We start from the raw sequence: 12,779 nt of genomic DNA on the forward strand, positions 1-12,779 counted from the left end.
TTGCTCTTATGTTAATAATATTTTTTTTTATCACCACTGTATACAACAGGTTATGGCAATAATAGAAATATCTCTTTCTTTTTGGGCTATCCCCCCTGTCGTTTCCATTTTTTTCTATGTCAGAAGGGAAGACTGAAAGAAATTCAGGCAAATTAAGCCCCAAAGCGCACTGTAATTTTCTATTTCTGAACTGATTTGTGAGAGAATGGGTAACCGAAATTAGCAAAGAATCACCCCACACAAAGATGGCGCGTGCAGAATTTGTGAAAGCGAAAAAGAAGACGAAGGACAAGCAAAAGAGGGACGGAATACTGCAGTGCTGGGGTGGTGAGTGTTTGGATGGGGGCGGGGACAATGCTGCAGTTTTCATGAAATAATAAGGTGGGGGAAAAAAGGCATACAAAGAGTAGGTTTTTCATTGTTTGTAAAATATAAACACAGATGAATTCTGTCTTTGGTTTGTTCATGCTTTTCACTCTGCACAGCAGGGATGTTCTTAAGAAGTTGCCCTCTGCGAAATTTCACTAAATGGGAACCGTGGACCCTGCATGATGGGATTATAATCACACCAGCCACTCCTTTTACATAATTTTTTGTTTAAAATCCAGTAAGACTCCCTGTTTTTAATATATATAAAGCAATAGACATGTATATGTCGATAAACTGAGAGTTTGCGTCCCCCTATAGCCTAGTGCAAGCTAAAACAAAAAACTGGTAATATTACATCTACAAATCTCAATGGATTCAAAAACAATATGAAAATTTTTAGCTGACAAGAACATGTCTGCTGCCTGCAGTCCCTGCAATAGCTCACCATGTTGCCTACTAACCGAAAGATCAAAAATTATCGATTTCATGGCGCTGCGTGCTCTGGAAAGAAAAGCTACTTTAAAATTTGCATTGTTTAAGAAATGAGTTAAAAGAAAAGAATCATTTTTTTTTTCTGAACACTTTGGAATGTGAAAATGGCTAGTTTTAATCTTATCCATGATTTACTATAATTCTATTATTTTTAGCAGCTGGAGTCCAGAAATGATTTTTTTCGATGAATTTAGGATTTTGCCGCAGTATACATCTGCAGTCCCAGAATCCTCCGGTAAGTTAATCCTTCTTGCGATGGGAAACGCCTTTAACCTTCTTGTGAATGAAATATCTGCAACCATTTTGAAATTTTTAATAGAGAGGTTGTGTGTATCTTCGAGCGCATGTGGGTGTTGGGGGGGTATGTGTATCCAAAGCATGATTTCTTAGCAATGCAGTGGTATTTGTCTTAGTTCTTACAGACATTGAGAAACATATATCTCCATGTTCTTTGAATATCATGGATGATGCCTCCATTGCTTCTCCTTCACACTTTCTATGGTAGCCATTAAAACGTACTTCCTTAGTATGGTAAACCAATGAAGGCCTTGAGAACACAAAACTCCAAGCATGAAGGGCGTTCCTGGCATAACTAAGGGACCAGGCCACGGCCACCACCATGGCCATCGGCTCTGTCTTTCACTACCCCTCCCTTGCTCTGCAGTGCACATTAGCTGCAAGCTTTTCCACAGTGGCTTTCCGCTGAATTTGCCCAGTGGGTTCCTAGATTACTTCTGTGAGCGAGAAAAGCCAACCATGTAGTCTGACAAGAGGTATTTACAACTACTTAGCCTGTTCAGCTGGAAAGAAATCAAAAGATAACACTGAACTCTGAGATGATGTATTGCAAATCAAAAGTCCCAATCCATAAATAGCCCACTTGATGAACTGCTAAATGAAAAGCTGATCCTTATTTTTGTCCAGTATTTTCACATTGCCATGAAGAAATATTTTTAAAAGATCTTAGAGTCAGGTTTGTTTTTAAATGCATAGGATTTCGCTTAGTGTTACCTTTCTGCTAGGAGGGGATCCTTCCCAAGGGGATTCAGTCTAAAGGGGACCACACCCTAGCTTCGCAGCTTGTTTTCTACCATTTCTCCTTATTTTAAAGTAGGATTGACTAACAGTTACAATTTTACATTAAATTAAGTGACCTAATCAAAAGGAGACAGTCAACCGTTTTCTTTTCTCTAAAGGAAGCTCATTGTCTTAGGTGCTCAATAAATGTTTAATTAATAGATTTGATAGACTTAAGGGAACAGACCTTCTTTTTCTTTAATGCTAACTTGATTGATATTTTTACCCGAAATGCAAAAACAAACTGGGCATTTATTTATTTTTTCCCCAAAGGCAATTCAAAAGCATATGTTTTGATGAAAGGATGCTTTACGCTCAGGTTATATAGCCAACAATTGATGTGCCAGTGGTCTGATACCTTGACAAATAAAATCTTCTCTTTTAAAATCAGCTGGAGACACTTTTGGTTTCTAGGAACACAGCCTAAAATTTAGGACCATTTGTCTGACACCATTTCACAAAATTAATTTTTGTCACACCCATTTTACACCAAAGATAAGTGTTTTTTATGAAATACATTGCTGAAGGTCAATTTTTTAAGTTTCACAAAATCACTCATTAGGTATCTTGATTCTGTATTTCTCTTTGGTTTAATGATAGTATGTGTCTTAATTTCACATAAATTATCCATCTCATATTTTTGGTGAGACAACTGGAACAATTTGTTTTATGAAAGAAATCAAAAATTCTGAGCAATTTGTTAAATTCAACTGACTTGTTTTAATTCTGGTTCACCCAATAATTCTAGTATGCTTGAATTTAATGGGAAAAACAACATGCTGCATTGTTGCAAATTTTACATTTCCTTTAATACCATCAATAGGGATTTAAAATTTTTTATTCTAAATTTAGATTAAAATTTCAAATTATAGAAAAATGCTTTATTTGGGCAACTGAAAAAAGAAATGTAAATATAGAGGTGCTTTTAGCCTTTATACCTTCTAAAGATGCAGATATTTCCTAACCAGTTTTAATAGTGTGCCTTATTCAGCAAAATTAACTAAACACAGAAAAAAATCTGTTAAAAATATTCCTCTCATAGGGGTAAACCAGCCATTTGATTTTAAATGCATGACTTTCATTGAATTTCGAGTGTATTCTTTAACTCTGCTTTTGATAATTAAAATTGGAGTTCAGTACCTGGAAATGCCATTTACACTTTTTGAGTTTCTACTAGAAACATTGCTTTGATAAAATACCCTTTTCTGTTCAATCTGTTTATGACCAAGTTAACCACAATCAACAGCAGCATTAAATTTTACAGAATTACTAGCAAAGATACAAATGAAAAAGTCTTTCTAGACAATGGGTTCCACTGAGCATCATGTGTGTGGACTTTTTTCACTGCAGTGGTTCACATGTGCTATGGGGATAGACAGCAGTTGACATTATCACTATATGTAGTAAAATACCCTAAGACAGAAAAATAAGTTATATAAAAAAATACGTTGGCCATAAAGCATCAGCTCTGCCAAAAAGTACAAACACTACCTCTATGAATAAATGAGTAAGTAGGTTTCCTGCCTGTATTTATGTATAAAGACCTATTGTTTGCACGCATTAATTATAGTCCTGGGATGAAAGCACTGAGATAACTTTCACTGTTGCTTCTTGTACTCTCCCTGTGGTTTTGGAAGAAAAACAAGAATAATAGACTAGAAAATGAATTGATCATAATTGTTCCGGTTTTGACAAATGCCAATCTTGCTGAATTACAATGGAGACATTTCCAAGGGAAATTAAGAACCAACTTCAGCTTTATTGAAACGAATTAGAAAATGGTTTTGAAGAACAGAAAATTAGTTTCAAAAAATTAGAGGTTGCCGAATCTATAGCTGCTTCTATAAACATCATACTCGGATTTCTCAAGTAATACCGTAGGAATGAGATCCTCCCCGCCCCTAAGAAAAATCCTCACAAATACATCTATGGATACCTAGTGACACAGTGGAACCAGATAAAAATAGAATCTATACGAATTAACTTAATTGACATTGCTCTGGAGTAAATCCATTTCCATTAGTTATTTATTCACAGTAGGTACTCAAAAGACTTGTTGAATTGTAGGCTTGGTGCCCAGTCCACCGAGAGTTCACCGCCTTCGGGAGGGAGTGGGAATGGAAGGCAACTCTGCCGGCGATTCCCATCCGGATTCTGGTTGAGTGGCGGGTGAGGTGGGGGATCCACCACCCGGACCGTCAGGGGGAGAGGCTTTGGGCGCGGCGGGACTGGGCTGCGAGCCAGGTCCTGCAGGGAGCTTGTGGCCCGACGGCAATGTCTGCGAGACCCTAACTTGGACCCCGCTGGGAGACCTCCACCCAAACGTGGGGTGGCGGCGTCCAGCAGCGCTTAAAGTCGGGCGGGCCCCGACCACAGCGCGCGCGCCACCGCCCGACCCCGAACTTCCGCCCTTCGGGAACCTGTCCCACCCGGCCAGGGGCCGCGATCTAGGTGCCGCCTCTTGCGGACCGCGGAAAACGCGCGGCGACTCCGCGTTTGCTCTCTCGGTCTGCGGACGCGCGGAGAGGGGCGTGCAGCTCGGGACAGCAGAAGACCCCTGAGCCACCCTCCTCCAGCGCGGCCCGCAGGGACCTGGCTTCTCAGCTTCCGACCTCTGGGCCCTCACGGATCCCCCCTCCAAGCTAGCAGAGCCGAGCGGCCGTCACCCTCCACCCGGGGAGTGTCCAAGGGACGCGCAAACGCCCCGCCTCCGGCCCCATCCGCCGACGGACGACGGCGGGCCGCGGGGCACGGGGACTACTTTCGCGCCCGCCCGCGCCCCGCCCCTTGTCCTCGCGCGGCGGAACGCTCCGCGCTGCGCCGGGCGGCAGGATACAGCGGATCCTGCGCGACTTATAAGAGGTCCTTGTGAGGCGCCATTTTAAGCCTCTCGGTCTGTGGCAGCCGCGCTAGCCCGTCCGCGGGAGCCGTGAGCGAGGGGAGGCGGAGACGGAGGACGGTCCAAGGAGCAGCTCCAGTCCCCGCCGAGCCGCCACCGCAGGCCGAGGACGATCGGACTCCCGCGGCGGGAGGAGCCTGTTCCCCTGAGGTGCTTGGGCGCTCCTTTCCTTATCCTTCCTGGGCTGCTCCCGTTCCCTCTTCGGAGCCAAACTTCGTCGCGGGCGCGCGGTCCCGACGGCGGGCGGGGAGCCGGGCCCGGAGCACCTCGGAGGCCCAGGCTGGGAAGCGGGGGCAAGGACTGAGGAGTGGGGCGGGCCCGCCCGGGGCGCGGAGGGCGGTGGCCGGGCCCGGGCTCTGGCCGCGCTGCCCCGGGGGCGCCGCTGTTGGGGAGGGGGTGTCGTGGGGGCGTCCGGAGCCCGGATGGCCGGGGGGTGGGGGTGGGGGTGGGGGCCACCACTGGCGTCCGGGCTCTGGTCGCGGCCGAGTTTGGGGGAGGGACCCTACGCCTCGGGATGCGCCGGCCGGGTGGGGGGCGGGGTGGGGCCGGGGGCTCCGCCTTCCAGCCCGCGGCGAGTTGGGGTTCCTTGCGGTGGCGGGGACACCACCCTAGGTCCCGTCCGCTTTAGGGGATGGGTCCGGGAGACTTAGCAGGTTTCCTCTTTCGTTCTTAAGGAAAATAAGAGAATTGGTAATATTTTCTTAATGCTCTGGCTATGTGAGTTTGAATCCAAGCAACTTTAAACCTTAGAGTAACCAAACTCTTAGTGCAGTCGGCACGATGCGTCAGTAGGGTGTGCACAGATGAAATCGTGTCTTCCACCTCTATTTTTCTCGTACGGTGCAGATGAGTGAAAGCAAAGCGACTTATACTGGTTGTCTTGGGTTTGTGGCAGTGGAGACGAGACCCTAGTAAAAGAGAGGGGGTGGGGGCGAACGGTGACTCGCTTACTGTTTCTTACCAAGTGAGCAGATTCAGCCTCTGACTGGGAGAATTAGAAATACGTTAATCCAAGTAGTTTTATGGCAGCTAAACTTGATTTTTAGAGGACATTTTCTTTTGGGAGAAACGAAAATTTTCCTTGATTCCAAATTGGCTAAATAAATAAAATTCAGGCATTGCAACTTTGTTTCAGTGTTTTGTCTGGAGAGAGAACTTTGAACCTAGACTTTCAAAGTTTAAGTTCCTTCCCATAGCCCGCTCCTGAATCCGCCAAGCTCGAAAGCTTTGGCGGTGGGGTGTAGGGTTTTTTTTTCCTTCATTTTCTGTTCCCCTTTGGAGGGAGCATTGTCTCATACTTTGTATCTTCCAGACATCTGTGGTCTCCCCTCCCCCCGAGTTTGTGAGTAGTGAATGAAGAGAGACTAGGCTGCTGGTATGCAGAGGTCGGCAAAAGGAAATCGAGGAGTGGTTTTAGTGAAATAAGAGCTTTGTATCATGAATAATGGTGGCTTAGACGAGACATCAACTTGAAGAGACGGCAGCATTTTCTTTGATAAAGTCTAGGCTGATGTTTCTCAGATCGCTAAGTTGTAAATTATTTTGTCTGGAATTTATGAAGCCATTATTTGTTATTTGGTGAACATTCAGTATCGTTAGGTGTTTTTGTGTTAACTTTATTCCAAGAAATATAGATCGAAGTATTATTTACTTTATATTGGTGTTTGCTGTCTGCCTAAATTAGTGACATAAACTTATACTTTGGAGGCTTTTTGTTTTGCTACGTTTATTTTTACATTCAAACCATCCAAATCTCCGAATTTAAAACAAAATAGCCACCGCCACCACCACCACAAAAAACAACTTAAGATTTGAGGATGTCCTTTCACAGTAGACAAAATTTGATTAATTTGCCCCCATATTCATTACTTTGACCTAATCTTTGTTCTGAAGGCCATGTACAAGGACATGGCCCTGAAGTGATTGCAACAGTAACTTGAAAAACTTGCAGAAGTCTTTTCTATAGGATTAAAGGAATGCTGAGACTATTCAAGTCTTAAGTCCTTGAGGAGGGGGAAAAACTGTGTTAGAAAGGTTACTTAGTATTGCATATAACTTAAAGTCCTGTAGAGTCCTAGGCCTGAGAGTCTCAAAGACCAGAACAGTTATTTAAAAGTTTATAGGAAAAACCGAATTTTTAAAAAGTGGTTAATTAAAAAAGGGAAACATTTAACAGTGTTCAGGAGTCAAGAAGTATCCAAGAGATGTTGGTTTTTTGTTTTGTGTTGTTTGGGAACTGTCTGTGATTTGATTACTTCCTTTACCATGATTATTGCAGAAAATGTGCAGTCCAATATTAAAATTTATCAAACTTAATCCTAATTGATGACAGGAATAAAAATTGTTGTAAATGAGGGTAAATGCTTGTTTTCAAAACACTACTAAAATAGAAAGGGAAAACCAGGAGCCACATTTCAAACATTTCTATAAGTATACTTTGAAATGTGGCAATTAGAAAACTTGCAGAGATCCTTTTTGTTGTTGTAAGATAGAACAGATTGAAGAGCTCATAAGTTATTAAAACCCTAAAATGGATTACATATGTATATTCAGTCAAATGGAACATTTGTGTTATTAACCTGAGGTACTATATTAATCAATCATAAGGTGATTTTATTTCTCTCCATAATCTAGGCTGATAATAATTGTAGATTAATAGGTGGTAAATTTTAAGAGAACTTTTTGACATTGGTCAGAAGTATGACTTTAATCCAAGGCAGAAGGTATGAATGTTTTTAGAACTGCACATACTTCTAATAAACAATACTGGTAACTCCTTTGTAGTGCTGCATGTTTTTTTGATTGTTTTGAAAATATTATTATTAGCTTTTTTTGTTGACCTCTTTTAAACTATTGTTAAAACAACTTTACTGAAAATATTTTTATTCCATAAAAGTAAATGGTAAAAATAGGAGCTGCTTCTGCTTTGTACAAATCACATACAGATCATTGCCTCCTGTACCCTATTGACAGGATACTCATTTTCAGAGTCAATTCTCTTTTAATAGACTATTGTTTATATAATATTTCTCCAATACTGACTGTGATAGATAACTAGGCCAATAGGTTAAATTAAATACATAGTCCTCTGGCTTCACAAAAGGGAAATATGTGCCTTGTATTAATTTAAAATGAGTTAGGCATTAACTCCTATAGGGGTTCATCTTTTATACTCTAGAGAAAGTTCTCTATTTCCTCTGTTTACTTAAGAAAGTTGCCTTTGTGTTTACTGCAAGACTCAGCTTGACTTGGTTTGAAACCTAGATTTATCTGTTGAGGCCTGAACTCTGCTGTCCTTGAAATATGCATATAATGTTTTTTCCCTAAGGAAAAAGAAGCTCTTAAGGAGAGAAGTCAAACAAATTAGAAACCCATTTTTAGGGTTTTACCTCCTTTTTGGACTTGTGTTATGGGCATCTTTTTAAAGACACATTTCCTACTCCCAAAGTCTCTTGAGTCCTGAGGCAATAGAGTGAAGTAGTGTTAGAACATGTTTTCCTTGCATGCTTTGGTCATGTTGAGTGCCCTCCAGTGGATATAATATAATGCTTGTGATTTTTTTTATTATTATTATTCAACAAAGTTTATGTGTAATGTGTTTATGAATAGTTCTGATGAGAGAACCAACTTGAAACCTTATGAATTCTAGAATAACTTATAAACACTACTAATTAAAAGACTGGTATGAGTAAATGTCATTGCTACCAATATTTGAAGAATAGTTAAATTAAGATCCCTTTGTTTAAAATATAACAATAAACCAAAAACTCATTTAAATGCTTTAGGAGATAATCATTTTTAGTCATTGAAAAAAAAACTAAAAAAAAATCTCAAAACTTTAATGAAGATGGGAATTGTTAATTTGTCTAACATGAATAAGTGCTCTATTAGGAACTAGATAAGTCAGTATATGTGAACTAAAATACAGTGCTGTAGCAACTGGACTGACTGTAGGGTCTCTGGTACAGAGTTATGGGCCATAACCCATTGAATTTTTCAGTGAAGACCTTTTTCTAGGCTCCTTAGTTGAAGTTTATGCATTTCTGTTACTAACATTATTTTCTGAAAATACTTATTTCAAATCAGAGTCTGATTACTAACAGAAATGAAGCTTGTTCTGGATTAGAATTTGGAAGTCAAATGGTTAGTTAATGGAAAAATCTCAAAGAGTTTAGGTTTTGTTGTTGTTGTTGTTGTTTTTGTTTTTGTTTTTTAAGCTGTCTCCGAGACTGCGGTTAAAATGAAATTAAAATGTTAATAGTGTAGGGGAGGAAAATGATAGTATCACTGATTGTTCCGCTTTGCCTTTGGCATTCAGTATAATTCTGTGGAAATATTGATTTTTGACTATAAGAAATCTATAGTTATTATATCTAGTTGAGTGTTTAAGACAAGAATGCCTTAAGTAAATGGTTACCTCAAAATGGGTTAAATATTCCTCCATAAAGTCATACTTGGGATGTCCAAGTTAACTGCTTAGTATTTGCAGCATTTATATCTAGCAAGCTTTTTTTATTTCCAGAGTTTGGAAAGTTGGGTATTTAGTCTCCATATTTAAATGTTACTGTGACTGGACTGAAAAAATGCAAACCATAGACCACCATTTGTTTTTAAAAGCATTATCTGAAAACGGCACTGCATGCAGGCTTCTGTTTTTTTTTTTTTTTTTTTTTTTAAGATTTTTATGAGAAATGAAAGTAGATTTGAAAGTTCTTTTTAATTCACACAAAACTTATTAAAAAATCTTACTAGAAATTTATCTCTTGAAATTGATTACTTCCTTCATTAATATAACACACAGCAATTGGATGTTCAAGAAATATGATTCCGTAAGATTGCTTTCACAAGCCATATAGAATTTGGTCTTACTACATTGCAGTGGATATGGCTACTCAGGTATTTCTAGGGTCAGGAAGATGCTGGGTATCTCAGACCACTCAGAACCTCTAATGGGAGAGCACCATGTCTCATCGAAGCAGCTGGTTGTAAGCAGCACCAGCCATCATGTGAAAATATGGTTTATTTTGCCAGATCATCATCCTCTTCATCTTTTTTTTTTGGCCTACAAGAAGTAGGAAATCGGGATTAATATACATCTTTCAATGTGCAAATATTAGTATATGAAATTCAAATGTTAAGACGTTCTTCATCCCAAATAAAATGCATCTATTGCAGAATACTGCTAATTTGTATATAGTACTGCTATCTGTAGTAGTACTATTTGGTATATAGGTTTTTGTGGTGATATTTTGAAATGACTGGTTCTTGAATTTATGTAATTTAGCAAATAACTGGTAAGTTTTTATTTAAGCACTTGGAAAATGCCTTCTATTAATTGATGATAAGGAACTTAAGAAACAGTATTCATATTATTAACTTGTTTGTGAAGTCTGGGAGATCCACACTTTTAAATTAGAAATTAAGATGGTTTGATTGAAGGAAGAAGGGGCGAAATAACTTGCTCATTTCATTACCTGACCAGCTTAAATACAGTTCTTTATCATTTTAAAGGGAGTATCAAAACTTAACCTATTAAGACACTTAATGCTGGAAAGATTCTGTATGAACACAATTTCTGTCAACCTCAAATTTTACACATTAAATCATGTCCTAGTCAGAAGAAGCCTTAGCATTTCTAAGCATAACTATTGGTATTATGTTAGATTCAAAATTTTAATTAATTGAATGTGTTTTACTTAATCCCTTTTTAGTCAATACAAATTTTATGCAACAGTTTAATAGATTTAGGTTAAACATTTTATTCTAACAAGGTTTTTTATTTCCAGACTTTGAAAAGTTGACTGTTTAGTCTTCACAGATCATAAGCCAACATTGGTTTTAAAAAACATTACCTGAAAATAGTGCTGTAGGCTGTAATTCTTATAAAGTATGTACAAAATGCAAGCTGATCAGTGAACCTTTCATAAAGCATTAATCTCAGAGGTGCCTCACTTCCCCCTTGATTATCCCACAATTCCCATTGATTTTATGGAGCCATTTTAAAGTTTCTTTTATAATATTTCAGAAGTTTTCTTAACTCTGATTTCTTTTGAATTTTTGGAAAAGCTTCCCCCTCTTCCTCTGACACTTTGAAGAGCTTGAACAGCTGGATGATGATGGGGTGAAACTGCTTCATAACATTTGTCATTTTCTCCTCCATTTTAAAATTTTTTCACTAATGTTTCCATGATTTTGCTTGTGATTTAATGATTCATGAGTTGCTGGACTGATACTTTCTTTTTAACTGATTTGAAATGGATATGTTAAAAAATTGAGGGGGTGTGGTTAGCTGACTTGTTCTTTCAAGTTCATCAGCCTTCATGTCTTAGACCTTAGCCCTAGTTAATAAATTTTATCTTAAATGCAAGTAACTGATCCTGAGTTGGAAGTAAAAGTGTTACAAAAGCTGAAAGATGAATTTAATGAGCTTTTATTAACAGTTTTGTGATAGCTGAAATAATAGTGATACATATGTATGTTATGTAACACTATTGGACACTATTCATATAAAAATATGAGAAGTTAAATTTATTACAGAGTTTCTTGGGAGTGCAATTTGAAGATAATCTGAATAATTTGATACACTGAGAAGTGGTTGTCACAAAGTTATCCCAATTTCCCTTTAATACAAAGTAAACTGATTGAAGAGCTATAACAGACTTTAAGTACTATACTCTTTTTTTTTAAGTATAATTAAAGTGATTGGGGGTAAGGGTATAGGGAATGAGTCTGTCTTTGAAGTTTTCATGTACTAGATGAATGCCATGTGTATAAGGGAGGAACAAGGATTCTTGGTAACATTTTTCAGTGTAGCTGATCCTGGAAGCTTCCAAATGGAATTCCAGTCCCCTTGTATAGGAAAACACTGAATTCCATTCTGAGATGATTGAAAGAATGAAATGATGTCAAATAAGGTATATTATCTATACCTTATAATTCATTTAGATGAAAAATTGTTGTTTAGGAAAAATAATATGCTTGATAAGGCTGTACTTAAATAGAATTGTAAATTTAATGTGTCAGTTTTCTGGCATTTTGCCTAATGCTATTGTTCATTTAGCTTTTTAGCCCAACTGATGTTATTTTATATCTGAGTTGTCTTCCATATATCATTAATCCCTACTTTTAATTTTGCCATCACTTTTTTGGGTTCTGAATTGTGGATGAGAAATAAAAGGCTAGGAAGTTTATAGAGATTAGACATCTAGGAATACCAGAAGATTGGTGGTCATTATTAAGGCAGAGTGAATATAGTTAAAATAATATTGTTTAATATGGGGAAGCTGGGAACACTAAAATGGGATTGTTTTGTTGTTTTTGTTGTTACACAGTACTATTGATCATACTTGAAGAATACTTTGACTATATGCTAATGGGTCTTAGGTTTGCCCTTATTGTCATTATATCCCAAATCCTTAAACATTTGTCTAGAAAGGACTAAGGCAAAGTACGATTTAATGCCTCTTCTTTCTCCTTGACTAGAAGCTAGAACCTACTTCACACCCCAACCTTCCTATCATCAGGCTGTATTAAAAAGGTGCATCTTTACAATGAAGGAAGAATTGCATTTTGGTCAGAGGCCAGTCCTGGTGCATGCCTTTTCAAGGAGTTTGTTACTTTAGTTATACCTTGCTCTCCCAAGAATCTATTTTAGTTCCCATCTCCCACTTACCATCATCTTTTGAAATCCACTCATTATGACTTCTGGAATGCATCATTCCAGAATTACTTCTTGGTCATTCTCAAAGTTCCAAGCTTTGATTTTAATGGTATCAAATTTTACTACCCACTACTTGTCTTGATTTCAGACATCTTCCTGGGTCATTCTCCTCCTTCCTGGAACACTTTATTAGGTCCTCATTGTCACTCTCTCCTTTTTAATTCTTGGTAATATCAGTACCCATATAGAACAGTGCTAATTTCAAATCTGGTTTATGAACTC

General features: G+C 38.7%; 1 protein-coding gene across 3 annotated transcripts in view; it reads left to right on the forward strand.

The window, feature by feature from the left end:
• Positions 1-4,788: 4,788 nt before the first annotated feature.
• Positions 4,789-12,779, forward strand: part of Ctnnb1 (catenin beta 1) — a 34,852-nt gene continuing 26,861 nt past the window's right edge. For all 3 annotated transcript variants that reach the window (XM_046437492.2, XM_046437493.2, XM_046437494.2), the window contains exon 1: positions 4,789-4,987. The gene's annotated coding sequence lies outside the window, so the exon portion shown is untranslated. The remainder of the gene's footprint in view (positions 4,988-12,779) is intronic.

Source organism: Marmota monax, unplaced genomic scaffold, assembly GCF_021218885.2.
Source record: "Marmota monax isolate L192 unplaced genomic scaffold, Marmota_monax_Labrador192_F-V1.1 WCK01_AAM20220418_F8-fsc00021, whole genome shotgun sequence".
In the NCBI taxonomy this organism is placed as follows: domain Eukaryota; kingdom Metazoa; phylum Chordata; class Mammalia; order Rodentia; family Sciuridae; genus Marmota; species Marmota monax.